The sequence below is a fragment of the Lithobates pipiens genome, unplaced genomic scaffold (genome assembly GCF_037356315.1).
Source record: "Lithobates pipiens isolate NorthernLeopardFrog02 unplaced genomic scaffold, aLitPip1_a1.2 Scaffold_1, whole genome shotgun sequence".
Taxonomy (NCBI): Eukaryota; Metazoa; Chordata; class Amphibia; order Anura; family Ranidae; genus Lithobates; species Lithobates pipiens.
Window position 1 is genome coordinate 141,342,523 of NW_027507685.1, and position 15,027 is coordinate 141,357,549.

Sequence of the window (15,027 nt, forward strand, 5' to 3'; positions counted from 1 at the left end):
CTGCATCAGTGTCGCTAGTGTCGCTAGGTAGCTAGTTATTTTTTTAGGTTCACCGCCAGGTTTTTATAGCGCTAGGTGCCCCGATATACTACCCAATAATGGTTTTAACCCCCTGATTGCTGCTAGTTAACCCTTTCACCCCCTTTCACCAGCGATCACAGTATAAGTGTCACTGGTGACGCTGGTTAGCCAGTTAGTTATTTAGGTTCCCCGTCAGGTTTTTATATAGCGCCAGGGACCCCCATATACTACCTAATAAAAATTTGAACCCCCTGATTGCCCCTAGTTAACCCTTTCACCACTGATCACCGTATAAGTGTTACGGGTGACTCTGGTTAGTTTGTTTTTTATAGCATTTTACATTCAAATCCGGAAGGCAGTGCTTGGTTTTCGGGGGTCCCGTACGTGGCTAGGCTCCCAAAAAGTCCCCCACATGTGGTATCCCCGTACTCGGGAGAAGCAGCAGAATTTATTTTGGGGTGTAATTTGACTTCTGCCCATAGCATGTGTGAGCAATATATCATTTAGTGACAACTTTGTGCAAAAAAAAAAAAGTTTGTAATATTCCCGCAACTTTTGGCAAAATATAAAATATTCCATGGACTCAACATGCCTCTCAGTAAATAGCTTGGGGTGTCTACTTTCCAAAATGGGGTCATTTGGGGGGGTTTTGTGCTATTTTGGCATTTTATGGCCTTCGAAACTGTGATAGGTAGTGAGGAGTTAAATCAAAAATTTGCACCCTTAGAAATCCTGAAGGTGGTGATTGGTTTTCGGGGTGCCGTGCGCGACTAGACTCCCAAAAAGTCCCACACATGTGGTATCCCCATACTCGGGAGAAGTAGCAGAATATATTTTGGGGTGCAATTCCACATATAACCATGGCATGTGTGAGCAATATATCATTTAGTGACAACTTTTTGTAAAACAAATTTTTTTTTTTTTTTTGTCATTATTCAATCCCTTAGGACAAAAAAAATAAATATTCAATGGGCTCAACATACCCATCAGCAATTTCCTTGGGGTGTCTACTTTCCAAAATGGGGTCATTTGGGGGGGATTTGTACTGCCCTGCCATTTTAGCACCTCAAGAAATGAGATCGGCAGTCATAAATTAAAAGCTGTGTAAATTCCAGAAAATGTACTCTAGTTTGTAGACGCTATAACTTTTGCGCAAACCAAAAGATATACGCTTATTGACATTTTTTTTACTAAAGACATGTGGCTGAATAAATTTTGCCCTCAATGTATGACTAAAATTTAGTTTATTCGATTTTTCTTATAACAAAAAGAAGAAAATATCTTTTTTTTTCAAAATTTTCGCTCTTTTTCCATTTATATCGCAAAAAAAAAAAATCGCAGAGGCAATCAAATACCATCAAAAGAAAGCTCTATTTGTGGGAAGAAAAGGACGCAAATTTCGTTTGGATGCAATATTGCATGACCGCGCAATTACCAGTTAAAGCAGCGCAGTGCGAAATTGCAAAAAGACCTCTGGTCCTTAAGGTGTTTATTGGTCCGGAGCTGAAGTGGTTAAACACCTTGTGTATACCTGAGTACAGGCGTGTGTACATGCATAAAATTCTTTTTTATCCACTTCTGTCTGACAATTTACATGTATACACTTGTATGTACTTGTGTATGTGCATAAATTACTGCAGTCAAACATTAAATGTGCTTTTTTTAAAAGCATCGTTGCATTACAGATATTTGGGCAGCTTTGAGCACTGTCCCATAAACAACAATGCTATTGTTTTCAGGTGGCTATATGAATACAAACAGCATTCCTTTCACCCCTGTGCAAGAAACGTTATAAAGAATATGCTATGCAGCCACGGGTTACCCTGAGTCACACAGACATTGCTGTAAAGAAACCATGTTTGTGCAGCTTTCATATGTTACTGAATATCCATGAAGTTCTTCTTGAAATTAACTTTTCATGAGATAAATACGGGAACTAACATTCCAGACCTCCTTCTGAAATTCTGGTTTCTTGGCCATATTGAACTACATTACCATTTCTCCCAACTTTTGAGATGGGGACGAGCAACACCTATTAGCAAAAGTATGTAGGCATAGGACACGTCCCCTTATGCCGCGTACACACGATCAGACTATCCGGCAGACTTAGAAAGAAATTTTGACTCAAAAATTGGCTGCCGGACTCCGAGGCTGGTGGACAATCTGGCCGTCTGTGTGCTAGTCCGCCGGACTTTTGAAATGAACGGACTTGCCCACACATGGGGGAAAGTCCGTTCATTTTGAACGTGGCTCCAGGTAGATGGCACGACAAGTAGAGGCGCAAAAGATCAGAAAATAATATACTCCAGAGGGCTGTCTGTATAAAGTTATATTGGACGATAATATGAATGAGAACTTTTAGTTCTCAAGTCCCGTGAAAGTGTCTTTCGGTCTTTGAGTGGGACTTTGGAATGCAGGGCTGCCACCACAGGGAGCTGAAACCAGGCTCCTAGACTGTTGCAGAAAAAGAGAAGAAGAAGGGGGCGCCTCTGGGTGTAGATTTTTAAAAGGCAATTTATTCACAGGTAAAACAAACAGATGATGCACTCACATTTTCCAAGGCATAAAAAGGCATGTAGAATACAAGGGGGGCGGTTTTTTCATCTGATTCGTCCGTTACATAGGATCCAGTCCGTGGGTGTCATGTTGTCCTCTCCTGGCGTTACCACGAGTTTGTTGTTAAAAAATGCCGGCTTGGTGGACGCAGAGGATGTGTTTCCAAAGCAAGGCTTGGTTAGCGGTGACACGCGGGTCGCGGGGTTGTGACGTCACGGTGGGCGACGCGTTTCCTGAGCATTCGGGTCGAGGTGGAGAGACGACCGCGCTCTTTCATCAGGCCAATCACTGGTCCCTCGAAAAGTCCGGTCGTGTGTACGCGGCATTACACACACCATGTTCAGATGAAGCCAAAGCTAATTTTAATGTTCCCTTGAAGGAAACTCATATCTCCCTTAGCTTATATGCATGTGAAAACTAGGTGTGAAAATCTAAGAGTTAAAAAAAAAACATGAATTTATAAATATGCAAATTGCTGATTGACTGGTGTAACTTTGATGGCTTCTGGCAGAGAGGAATGGATTATTTTAGATTTATTAATTTAGTATTTTCCCTCAAAGCTTTATTTAAAGGCAAAATTCAGCACTGGAAGAAAAAAATTGCTTAGTTATTTTCAGGTGTTACAGTCCACCAATGGCAGAAATAAAACAATAAATGTGACCTCTAATAATAGAAAATAAAAATAAAATTATAGAATTTGTACCATCATCCAGAAATCAAATAGTGTAAAGATTGGTAGCCTGATCCCCAACCAGGTTATCAGAAATGGAGGCAGTTTGGACTATTGCGGTACAATAAGAACAATACAATGAATAATATAACAAGGTAATAATAATGAAAGATACAGATGATTTTATTGATGCCAGAAAACAAATCATCATTTACATATTAAAAACATGAACGCAGTACACATGTATATCATCAGTGAGTAGTCACAATACAACTGTTGATCACAGAATCAGTTTCCTCGACTAGTTTCGCGGACTTATACCGCTTCATCGGGAGGTTATCTGTGATTATATCAAAAAAGCGAAAAAGTAATCAAAAAAGGAAATAAATATAATAATAATAATGAAATTTTATACAGCATCCCAATTAAGAAATTTGGGAAATTTTGGGAAATTTGTGGCGTTGTGCGCAGGGCTTCGCGGGGCTGGTGCGCATGCGTGCGCTATTATCTTGCGCACGCACTGTGCGTTAGCCTGGCTTTGTGGCGTCATGCTTACCCATGCTCCAAACAGGCGTCAAGCTCACAGTGCTACCACCTGATAAATAGTCCCCGCGGCAACTCGGGGAAGCTATATAGTGTGATGATTGGGGTCTAGGTAGTGGAATAAAATAAATAAATAAATAAAATAAATCAGTATACTGTCAGCTTATCGGGGTAAGACAAGTGAAGTGAATAGATAATTGGATGATGGTGCGAATAATTGTGAAACCATATAAGTGAAACAAATGGAGGAAGGAACAATTGCGCGTGTGTTAAAATGTGTGAAAAAAGAAACCCAACAAGTCAAAAAGTGGTGGTGAAACGGTGAGAATTAGTGAAATTGGTGAAGGTTGGGAAGGCGACGTGTGGGGAAAAAAAAGAAAAAGTGAAGAGGGGAAGGGAAGGGAGGGGAGGGGAGATGGGGACAGTGAGGACATGGGTAAAGATAAAAGTGCATGAAAAAAAAAAAAAAATGAGTAAGGCAAGTGTGGATAAGTATGGAATAAAGTGAATAAGAAGAAGCAGGGTATACCTGAGATTGTTGTTAATAAGGGTAGAAGGATCCCGGAAGGGGCACACCCAGTAGGGGAAATGATGCCGGTGTATGACCCCAGTAGGTAGTTATAAAGACCACAGGCTCAGAGTGGAGGCATAGTAAAGCCTATCCACCCATGCCTAAGTCTCCTGTAGAGGAAATAAATGGTAACACTTTTAAATGCGGTTCACAACGCCAGTAGTAATACCTGAAAATACAGGGTGCTATCTGGGGATTTGAGAGAGATATATAAGGTTTGAAAGAAACACTTACTAAGGGTTAGCTGGAGCATACCATCCCGGGAACTCAAATCTAGATCCACACATCACAGGCAGACACCTGTTCTATATAGCTCCCAACCCTGTGATGTTTCAACAGCGCCATGAGGCGCCGGTGCATGACGCCACAAAGCCAGGCTAACGCACAGTGCGTGCGCAAGATAATAGCGCGCACGCATGCGCACCAGCCCCGAGAATGCCCTGCGCACAACGCCACAAATTTCCCAAAATTTCTCAAATTTCTTAATTGGGATGCTGTATAAAATTTCATTATTATTATTATATTTTTTTCCTTTTTTGATTACTTTTTCGCTTTTTTGATCTAATCACAGATAACCTCCCGATGAAGCGGTATAAGTCCGCGAAACTAGTCGAGGAAACTGATTCTGTGATCAACAGTTGTATTGTGACTACTCACTGATGATATACATGTGTACTGCGTTCATGTTTTTAATATGTAAATGATGATTTGTTTTCTGGCATCAATAAAATCATCTGTATCTTTCATTATTATTACCTTGTTATATTATTCATTGTATTGTTCTTATTGTACCGCAATAGTCCAAACTGCCTCCATTTCTGGTATGATGGTACAAATTCTATACTTTTATTTTTATTTTCTATTATTAGAGGTCACATTTAATGTTTCTCATAATTATTGGGTGGATAACACACCGGCACGTTGCTAGGCTTGGATTCGCTGGTGAATGATCTAGGTGGGATGGGCCGCCCCTTTGCCCCCCACTTTGACGTCATCATCTAACTCCTTCCCTAGCATTACAAAGACCTCTCTCTATATTTAACTACTCTTATTTTACCATCTAATTTATTATTACTGTAAGCCTTCATGCAACTATTCATTCTAGACGTCCATTAGGTCGGGCTTGATACATTTTATGATCCAACCATAGGCTACCCGCCACCCCTGACCATGATGTACCCTATCATGGCCTCTAATCGTTTGCCCTTTTGATACCTTGGACCTCTTTCGAATCTGTAGTTTGCATTGGCTTCATAGGATGTTTCATCTTATCTATGTATATTATTCATATGTACCTTTTGTTATATAGTTAACTACTGTGCTAAACATATTTCTATTAATCCTTATGGCTAATACATCCCTTTCATGTATTATTACAAATGAACCTCCTGCTTTGCTTCCCCCCCCCCCCCCCCTCCTTGACAGGCGTTCGCTCGGATTGTTCCATCTCGTCCCCTTGCGGCAGCCCGGTGAGCCCCCGGGTGGTGGAGCCCATCCCATTTGCGGGGCGGTCTCCTCCCCTTGCATTGGCACTGGCAGGGACTATGTCCCTTTGGCCTTAGTAGCCGATGCGCATGCGTGTGCGCGACTATTTCGTATGTGGGAGCTCTGACCTTGTGGCGTTGTGCGCAGGGCTTTGCGGTGCTGGTGCGCATGTGTGCGCGCTATTATCTTGCGCACGCACTGTGCGTTAGCCTGGCTTTGTGGCGTCATGCACCGGCGCCTCATGGCGCTGTTGAAACATCACAGGGTTGGGAGCTATATAGAACAGGTGTCTGCCTGTGATGTGCGGATCTAGATTTGAGTTCCCGGGATGGTATGCTCCAGCTAACCCTTAGTAAGTGTTTCTTTCAAACCTTATATATCTCTCTCAAATCCCCAGATAGCTCCTGTATTTTCAGGTATTACTACTGGCGTTGTGAACCGCATTTAAAAGTGTTACCATTTATTTCCTCTACAGGAGACTTAGGCATGGGTGGATAGGCTTTACTATGCCTCCACTCTGAGCCTGTGGTCTTTATAACTACCTACTGGGGTCATACACCGGCATCATTTCCCCTACTGGGTGTGCCCCTTCCGGGATCCTTCTACCCTTATTAACAACAATCTCAGGTATACCCTGCTTCTTCTTATTCACTTTATTCCATACTTATCCACACTTGCCTTACTCATTTTTTTTTTTTCATGCACTTTTATCTTTACCCATGTCCTCACTGTCCCCATCTCCCCTCCCCTCCCTTCCCTTCCCCTCTTCACTTTTTCTTTTTTTTCCCCACACGTCGCCTTCCCAACCTTCACCAATTTCACTAATTCTCACCGTTTCACCACCACTTTTTGACTTGTTGGGTTTCTTTTTTCACACATTTTAACACACGCGCAATTGTTCCTTCCTCCATTTGTTTCACTTATATGGTTTCACAATTATTCGCACCATCATCCAATTATCTATTCACTTCACTTGTCTTACCCCGATAAGCTGACAGTATACTGATTTTTTATTTATTTATTTATTTATTTATTTTATTCCACTACCTAGACCCCAATCATCACACTATATAGCTTCCCCGAGTTGCCGCGGGGACTATTTATCAGCTGGTAGCACTGTGAGCTTGACGCCTGTTTGGAGCATGGGTAAGCTGTGTCGCTCTTTCCCCGTTTTTAACCTTTTTGAATCAAATTTCTTAATTGGGATGCTGTATAAAATTTCATTATTATTATTATATTTTTTTCCTTTTTTGATTACTTTTTCGCTTTTTTGATCTAATCACAGATAACCTCCCGATGAAGCGGTATAAGTCCGCTAGACTAGTCGAGGAAACTGATTCTGTGATCAACAGTTGTATTGTGACTACTCACTGATGATATACATGTGTACTGCGTTCATGTTTTTAATATGTGAATGATGATTTGTTTTCTGGCATCAATAAAATCATCTGTATCTTTCATTATTATTACCTTGTTATATTATTCATTGTATTGTTCTTATTGTACCGCAATAGTCCAAACTGCCTCCATTTCTGGTAACCTGGTTGGGGATCAGGCTACCAATCTTTACACTACAGAAATAAAACAAGGCGGCTGTGTGTTACTCGAGTTGCAGAGAGTCTTGTGAAATACTTGAGTCACAGAGAGTCCTTTACCACTTGATTTCCCATTCCTTGTTTTTATTCCAGATGTCCATGCAGGGTAAACTTTAGCAATGTAAAAATAGTAAAATATTATATTATATTAAACGTTTATATTATATTGAAGCATTAGTTTAAGAAACCCCCCTAGTTCTCCAAACTACAGCAGATATGGCCCGCAACAAAATTATATCCAGCCCGTAGCTGATGATTTTATCTGTCCTACAGCTCATGTACACAGTCTCTGTCTCTCCCCCTCCCGACAGCTGGTGTGCACTGCCATCAAAGGAGCATTCTAATGGTGACACTCATGTAAGGGGGGACTCTGATTGGGGCACTAATGTAAGGGGGAACTCTGATGGGGCACTGATGTAAGGGGGACTCTGATGGGGGCACTGATGTAAAGGGGACTCTACCCAGACTGGAATGAACTATTATAAACTGCTAGGAAGGGACCAACGGGCAGAATAGATAGGCTAACTCTGAGTTCGAGTGCTGCGCCAAATTTCCTGCCAGTGAGAAGTCCTATTCCAGGCTGGTCGGACAACAGTTTGATGATAACCTTGTGACTCCTGGTCTTGTCTTCAGGCCTCTGATACAAACACAGATGCAGCATCATCCTCAGGGGCCCTTGTGTGACAGACTTAACCAAGATAGGGGCTTTTAGAGAGGACTAGAAGCAAGCCTTACCCACTGATTATGGACCTTGGGATTTAAGGTAACAATACTTTTTGTGAGGTGTATGCCTGGGGACCCTTGAAGTAATGTTACTTTGGATTGAAGTCCATGTCCCCCCAAGACACACAGACTCTGGGAACCCTGTATAGGGCCTATATGGCATATTGAAAATAGTAACTGCGTCACACTATTGGGACTCATAGCAGATGCTGATGTCATCAGCCAGCCACCTGTCTTGGATTGTCTGCTATAATGTGTATTGTAGCTAGGGAGCTAGGAGACGAAAAGGCTGCCCTGAAAGGTCATATTTTTGAGTCACCTAGTCTGGAAATGATTAGTTAATTAGCTCATGTTAATTTAGGTTTCTGGTTATAGGTGTATTGTTAGAGTAATATGAGCAGGAGACGGGAACCTCCTACTCAAATGTTTAAAAGCCTGTATTCTGTGAACTAATAAACAGTTCATATTCAGCAGCCAAAACGAGTACTGTCTAGTTCTTGGCTGTTGAAGTATCTGATATCTATATTCAGACTGGAGGAAGAGGTATATGACGAAAGCACTCAAGCAGAGTGTGGGACGTTTTGTTGCACCCTGCAACTAGAATTTGCTGCAACATTCAATTGGAGGTATCTCTAATGTGATGTCACCTCTGCCTTCGCCTTAGTCACATCACAAGAAACCATCTCCTGCGGTTCTGTTTAAAGACTTGCTTGCTGACATCCCTTCTGGTTCCTTATCCTGCTTGCTGTTGCTCTACTTGGATCCCTGACTCTGGCCTGGTTGATTACCCGATCTGGTTATTGAAATCTGGCCTGGCTGACTACTCTATCCGGTTACTGAACTCTGGCTATGCTTTGACTACGCTTTTTCTATTTACCTTTTTATTTTTATTTAATAAACAAGTGTGATTTAATTGTACTTCTGTCTCTGTCTAATTCATGGTTTCTGACAGAGATGTATAAACCCCAAACAGGACTTTTCCTGGCTCTCTCTGGGACGCTCTCCTACATATCCTGCCCCCTTGTGTCAACCCCAGGGTTGGAACACCTGTGGCCCAACAGGAGTGAACACGGGACAGGGCATCTATATTCCCCATCTCAACACCTGTCCTGTGTTTTACGGTGAAGGAGTAATCCTGTAGAGCCAAAAACTACTGGTTCACCCGTCTATTAGTCTCCTTCTTTTGGGCCATCCATTTCAGGGGAGCATGGTCAGTTATTAACTCAAACTGGTGCACTAACAAATAGTACCTGAGTGCATCCACAGCCCACTTTATGGCTAAACATTCTTTTTCAATGACTGCATACTTTTTCTCATGGTCATTGAGCTTTCTGCTTAGGTACACCACAGGGTGTTCTTCCCCATTGTGTACCTGTGATAGTACTGCCCCGATACCAACATCAGACGCATCCATCTGAACCAAAAAATCTTTGGAGTAATCGGGGGAGTACAATACTGGCTGTGCACATGGTAAACTTGCTCAGGCTTGACAAGTTGTCTGGAATTGTGACCTCAGGGATCAGAGGGGACTAACGCCAGTCTATCCTTCCAGGGCTTTAACAGGTTTATATGGTAAACCTGCTCGGGCTTCCTTTTTCCTGGTAAATATACCTTGTAGTTGACTTCCCCAACTCTGGGTATCAGGAAGTCCCAGTTTTTCCCATATTTGTCAACAACCTTTTTTAACATGCTCTTTAACGTCTTATTGAAGCGTTCCACCAAGCAATCCGTTTGAGGATGATACACTGAGGTTCACAACTGCGTTACCTTAAATAACTTGCACAGCTCCCTAGTTATTCGCGACATAAATGGGGTGCCCTGGTTTGTAAGGACTTCTTTAGGGATGCCAACCCGACTGAATACCATAAACAGCTCTTTGGCAATGTTTTTAGCATATGTGGTGCATAAGGGAACTGCTTCGGGGGAACGGGTAGCATAATCCATGATTAAGAGGATATGCTGATGACCCTGGGCAGACTTAGGGAGTGGACCCACCAAGTCCATGGCAATCCTCTCAAAGGGCACTTCAATAATAAGCAAGGGCACTAAAGGACTTCAGAAGTGGGGTAGTGGGGCTGACATCTGACACACAGGACAGGATTGGCAATAATTCTCAATATCTTTCTGTATTCTGGGCCAGTAAAACTTGCGCAACACCCTTTTAGTCATTTTTTTCAACCCCTAAATGGCCTCCCAGCAAGTGCCCATGGGCAAGTTCCAATACCACCCGTCTGTATGGCTTAGGGGCTACCAACTGTTTAACCACTTCATCATTTGTTTTACATACGCGATACAGTAAATCCTCATTGCTGCTGAAATAAGGAAAACAGGGCCTGTCCCCTGGTTCGACAGGTACCTCATTAATCACTATTACATTTTCCCAGGCCCTGGCAAGGGTCTGGTCTTTTCTCTGCTCAGTACCAACATTTTCCCTGTGCACATTAAGGTCAGCAAACTCCAACGTAGGCTCGGATTCAGCGAGTTCCACCAGGTTGTCTGCCGAGTTGGGGTCTCCTTGACTCACTCATTTCTGCAGGGGAATTGGTAGTGACCTCAGGAACCGGTCCATGACCACATGCTCCACTATTTGTGGCCCAGACAGGGACTCCGGCTGTAGCCATTTCCTCCCCGGGTGAAATTAGGTCGAACATCTGCGATCTTGGGGGCTTCTCGTCTTGGAAGAACCAGCTGTGGACCCGCTGTGCTCGAACTGCCATAGTGACACCAAGTCGTGCCAGGATTTCCCGTTTGACCTTTTCATAGTCTCCTGCTTCTGCTGATTCCAAATCATAATAGGCCTTCTGCGATTCTCCAGAAAGCAAGGGAGCAACCAGTCCTGCCCACTGGGTTTTAGGCCAACCTTCCCTCTCAGTGGTCCGTTCAAACATTAGCAGAAAGTCCTCTGGATCATCCTCTGCAGTCATCTTAGAAAGAAATCGACCTACATGGATGGCTGAGGGCTTGTCTCCAACATCCTTACCTTTAGCAGGTGACCACTGTGCTAGCGTCTCCACAACTTCAGCCAAGGTTTTCCTATCCGCTTTTGCATCAGTGGCTAGCTGTTCAAACAGCCTTTGCGATTGCTCCTGTGCGATAGCATTAGCTTGCTGTAGTGTAGCATTGGCTTGCCGTAGTGTAGCATTGGCTTGTCGTAGTGTAGCATTGGCTTGCTGTTGTGCAGCATGGAGTGCAGCGTTTGCTTGCTGTTGTGCAGCATTGGCTTGTCGTAGTTCATCGTTTGTTTGCTGTTGTGCACAGGGCCGGTGCAACCACTAGGCGGATTAGGCGGCCGCCTAGGGCGCACTGCCACCTAGGGGCGCTGCTGACCCTTGCCTCATCTCTTCCTCCTTGTCGCTCCCCAGGCTCCCAGCAGGGCTGTTGATAGAGGGGCCCCGGGACAGCAAGGCGCTCAGTGCGGCGGGCGGGTGTTATTAATTGCAGAGCGGTGTTCAGCTTCCCCCTCTCCATCTCACGGCTTTCACATGATGGAGGGAGAGGGACAGACCAGTGTGTCAGGCAGCCAATAGCGCTGCTCTTCTGAGTGGGAGGGCATGACTTCTACGTTGCTCCGCCTCCCACCACCCCCTTAGCCAATCAGATTGCCCAGCCCGCCACATTTGATCAGAAGATGCCAGTGACCAGAGCAGATGAGATGCAGAGGATCCGACATACCTGAGAAAGAAGAAGGTATGATCATGTCACACACTCACTTTTAATGCAGAAGTCTAATAATCGGTGTTCTCCTGTCCTGTGTGTAGATTAGACAATGATCAGGATGACTTCCCCTCTATCTTCTCACACAGCTTTTTATCTGTGTTTGTATTTACACAGCACAGTGACTGATGATTAGACTTCTGCAAGACCTTCAAACTTAAGCTGTTTCTATAGTTATTTGTGCCTGAGTTGGTGTCAGCCATCCCTGATTTATCTAACTTTCCTTGTTATCTTTGAAGGAATTAGCTGGTCAAGCTGGGAGCTTCACAGACATGTTAACTATTTACTGCCCTCCTGTGCTTGAGAAATGACTGTTAAAAAGATGTGTTTTTTTTTTGCCACTTATAGTTATATCTTGTAAACCCCTGTTTGCAGTGATCAATGTTTTTCCACACTGCTAGGACACACTTGTACTATGTCTGCAGTCTTTAACCCTCTCCTGTACTATGTCTGCAGTCTCTGATCATCTCCTGTACCATTTCTGCAGTCTCTGATCATCTCCTGTACCATGTCTGCAGTCTCTGATCATCTCCTGTACCATGTCTGCAGTCTGTGACCATCTCCTGTACCATGTGTGCAGTCTCTGACCATCTCCTGTACCATGTGTGCAGTCTCTGACCATCTCCTGTACCATGTGTGCAGTCTCTGACCATCTCCTGTACCATGTGTGCAGTCTCTGACCATCTCCTGTACCATGTGTGCAGTCTCTGACCATCTCCTGTACCATGTGTGCAGTCTCTGACCATCTCCTGTACCATGTGTGCAGTCTCTGACCATCTCCTGTACCATGTGTGCAGTCTCTGACCATCTCCTGTACCATGTGTGCAGTCTCTGACCATCTCCTGTACTATGTCTGCAGTCTCTGACCATCTCCTGTAGTATGTCTGCAGTCTCTGACCATCTCCTGTAGTATGTCTGCAGTCTCTGACCATCTCCTGTACCATGTCTGCAGTCTCTGACCATCTCCTGTACCATGTGTGCAGTCTCTGACCATCTCCTGTACCATGTGTGCAGTCTCTGACCATCTCCTGTACCATGTGTGCAGTCTCTGACCATCTCCTGTACCATATGTGCAGTCTCTGACCATCTCCTGTACCATGTGTGCAGTCTCTGACCATCTCCTGTACCATGTGTGCAGTCTCTGACCATCTCCTGTACCATGTGTGCAGTCTCTGACCATCTCCTGTACCATGTCTGCAGTCTCTGACCATCTCCTGTACCATGTGTGCAGTCTCTGACCATCTCCTGTACTGTGTCTGCAGTCTCTGACCATCTCCTGTAGTATGTCTGCAGTCTCTGACCATCTCCTATAGTATGTCTGCAGTCTCTGACCATCTCCTGTACTATGTCTGCAGTCTCTGACCATCTCCTGTACTATGTCTGCAGTCTCTGATCATCTCCTGTACTGTGTCTGCATTCTCTGACCATCTCCTGTAGTATGTCTGCAGTCTCTGATCATCTCCCGTATTATGTCTGCAATCTCTGATCATCTCCTGTACTATGTCTGCAGTCTCTGACCCTCTCCTGTAGTATGTTTTGCAGTCTCTGACCATCTCCTGTAGTATTTCTGCAATAAAGGGGGCTACAGGCACAGTAGGTGGTAAGGGAAGGTGTACCTAGGCATGGTGGATAGTGAGGGATGGGGGGCCCAGGCATGTTGGGTGGTTAGGGAAGAGGGCTGTAGGTGCAGTGGGTGGTCAGGCAAGGGAGGCTACAGGCATAGTAGATAATGAGGAAAGGGATCCCAGGTGCAGTGGGTGGTAATGGAAAGAATGCCTAGGCACAAGTGGTGGTTAAGGCGGGGCTGTAGAGAAAATTTGAATGTAGCATACAGGGCAAGGGGCTTCATAATCCAGGGCCCACCAAAATCCTCAGCACCAGGCCTATGATGCTCCTAATCCAGGCCGAACGATCAGGCCACCGCAGGTCGCCCTTGCAATCGGGCCCTGGGGTTCCGCCGCTAATATATTTTATATAATGGCACACAGTGAAGTAATTAAAAAATGCCATTATAAAAAAAAATTGTGACAGATTGTCACACAATACACACTGGGATCTGTGATCAAAGAGTGTATTGTGCTATTATTTAATGACACTGCACAAAGCCATCCCATTTTTCTTTTTGAATTTTTTTGGGGGGGGGGGGGGGCGCAAGTAGCTGGTCTTGCCTAGGGTGCAAAATAGTCTAGCACCGGCTGGTTGTGCAGCGTTGGATATCATCAATTGTTTTAGGATTTCCTCTATGTTTAGTCACTTTAGGTACTGGCCTTTTAAGTAGTAACTTACTACAGCTGCCCCACATTCTCCACCATATGTAACCTGGGGGACAGGTAGCAGGTACAAAAGCTTCCTGGGATAAGCAGGCTTTCAGGTACAGATACCAGATCCAATGAGGTAGCGACAAACAGTGCTGTGTTTATTTGTGTTATATACAAGTCTGTATACAGGTGCTGTACAGTGTTCCAGAAAACAAATAAGAACAAATATAGGAAAACAAAAGTCCTAGCCGTGTCTCGGCTCTAACTATACAATATGCAGGCCCTAACTACCAGGCTGAGCAAGCCTACCGCTTGTCAGTTTCTGCATATACTGCTTTTACTAACCTTTTGCTCTTCACAGACCAGCGTTGTCTGTGTTTCTCAGGCAGAGAGCAAAGGCTGTCTGCTCAGGTGAGTTTAAATTAGCCTGGGAAAAAGGACCAAGACCCAGGCTAGATGGGGTAATTGCCAGACCAACGGGCAGACAAGAGTGGGAGTGAGGTGGGTGGTTGGCCACACCCCAAAAAATAAAACACCAGCCGCCACTGCTGATTTCATTCTTACCTAGGTGAGAATGGAGACAGGGGATGGGGTGGACCATAAAAAGGAAAGACGATAATTAACCACTTGCCGCCCGGCAATAGTGAAATGACGGCTGCAAAGTGGTTTTAAAATCCTGACTGGACGTCATGGGACATCCTCAGGATTTTGAGTTGCTGCGCGCCCCCGGGGGTGCGCATCGTGGCGATCGTTGTTGCGGGGTGTCAGTCTGACGCCCCGCAACTACGATCTCAGACGGAGACTCTTTACCACATGATCAGCCGTGTCCAATCACAACTGATCACATTGTAGATTGGAAGAGCCCGTGATCGGCTTTTCCTCACTCGCGTC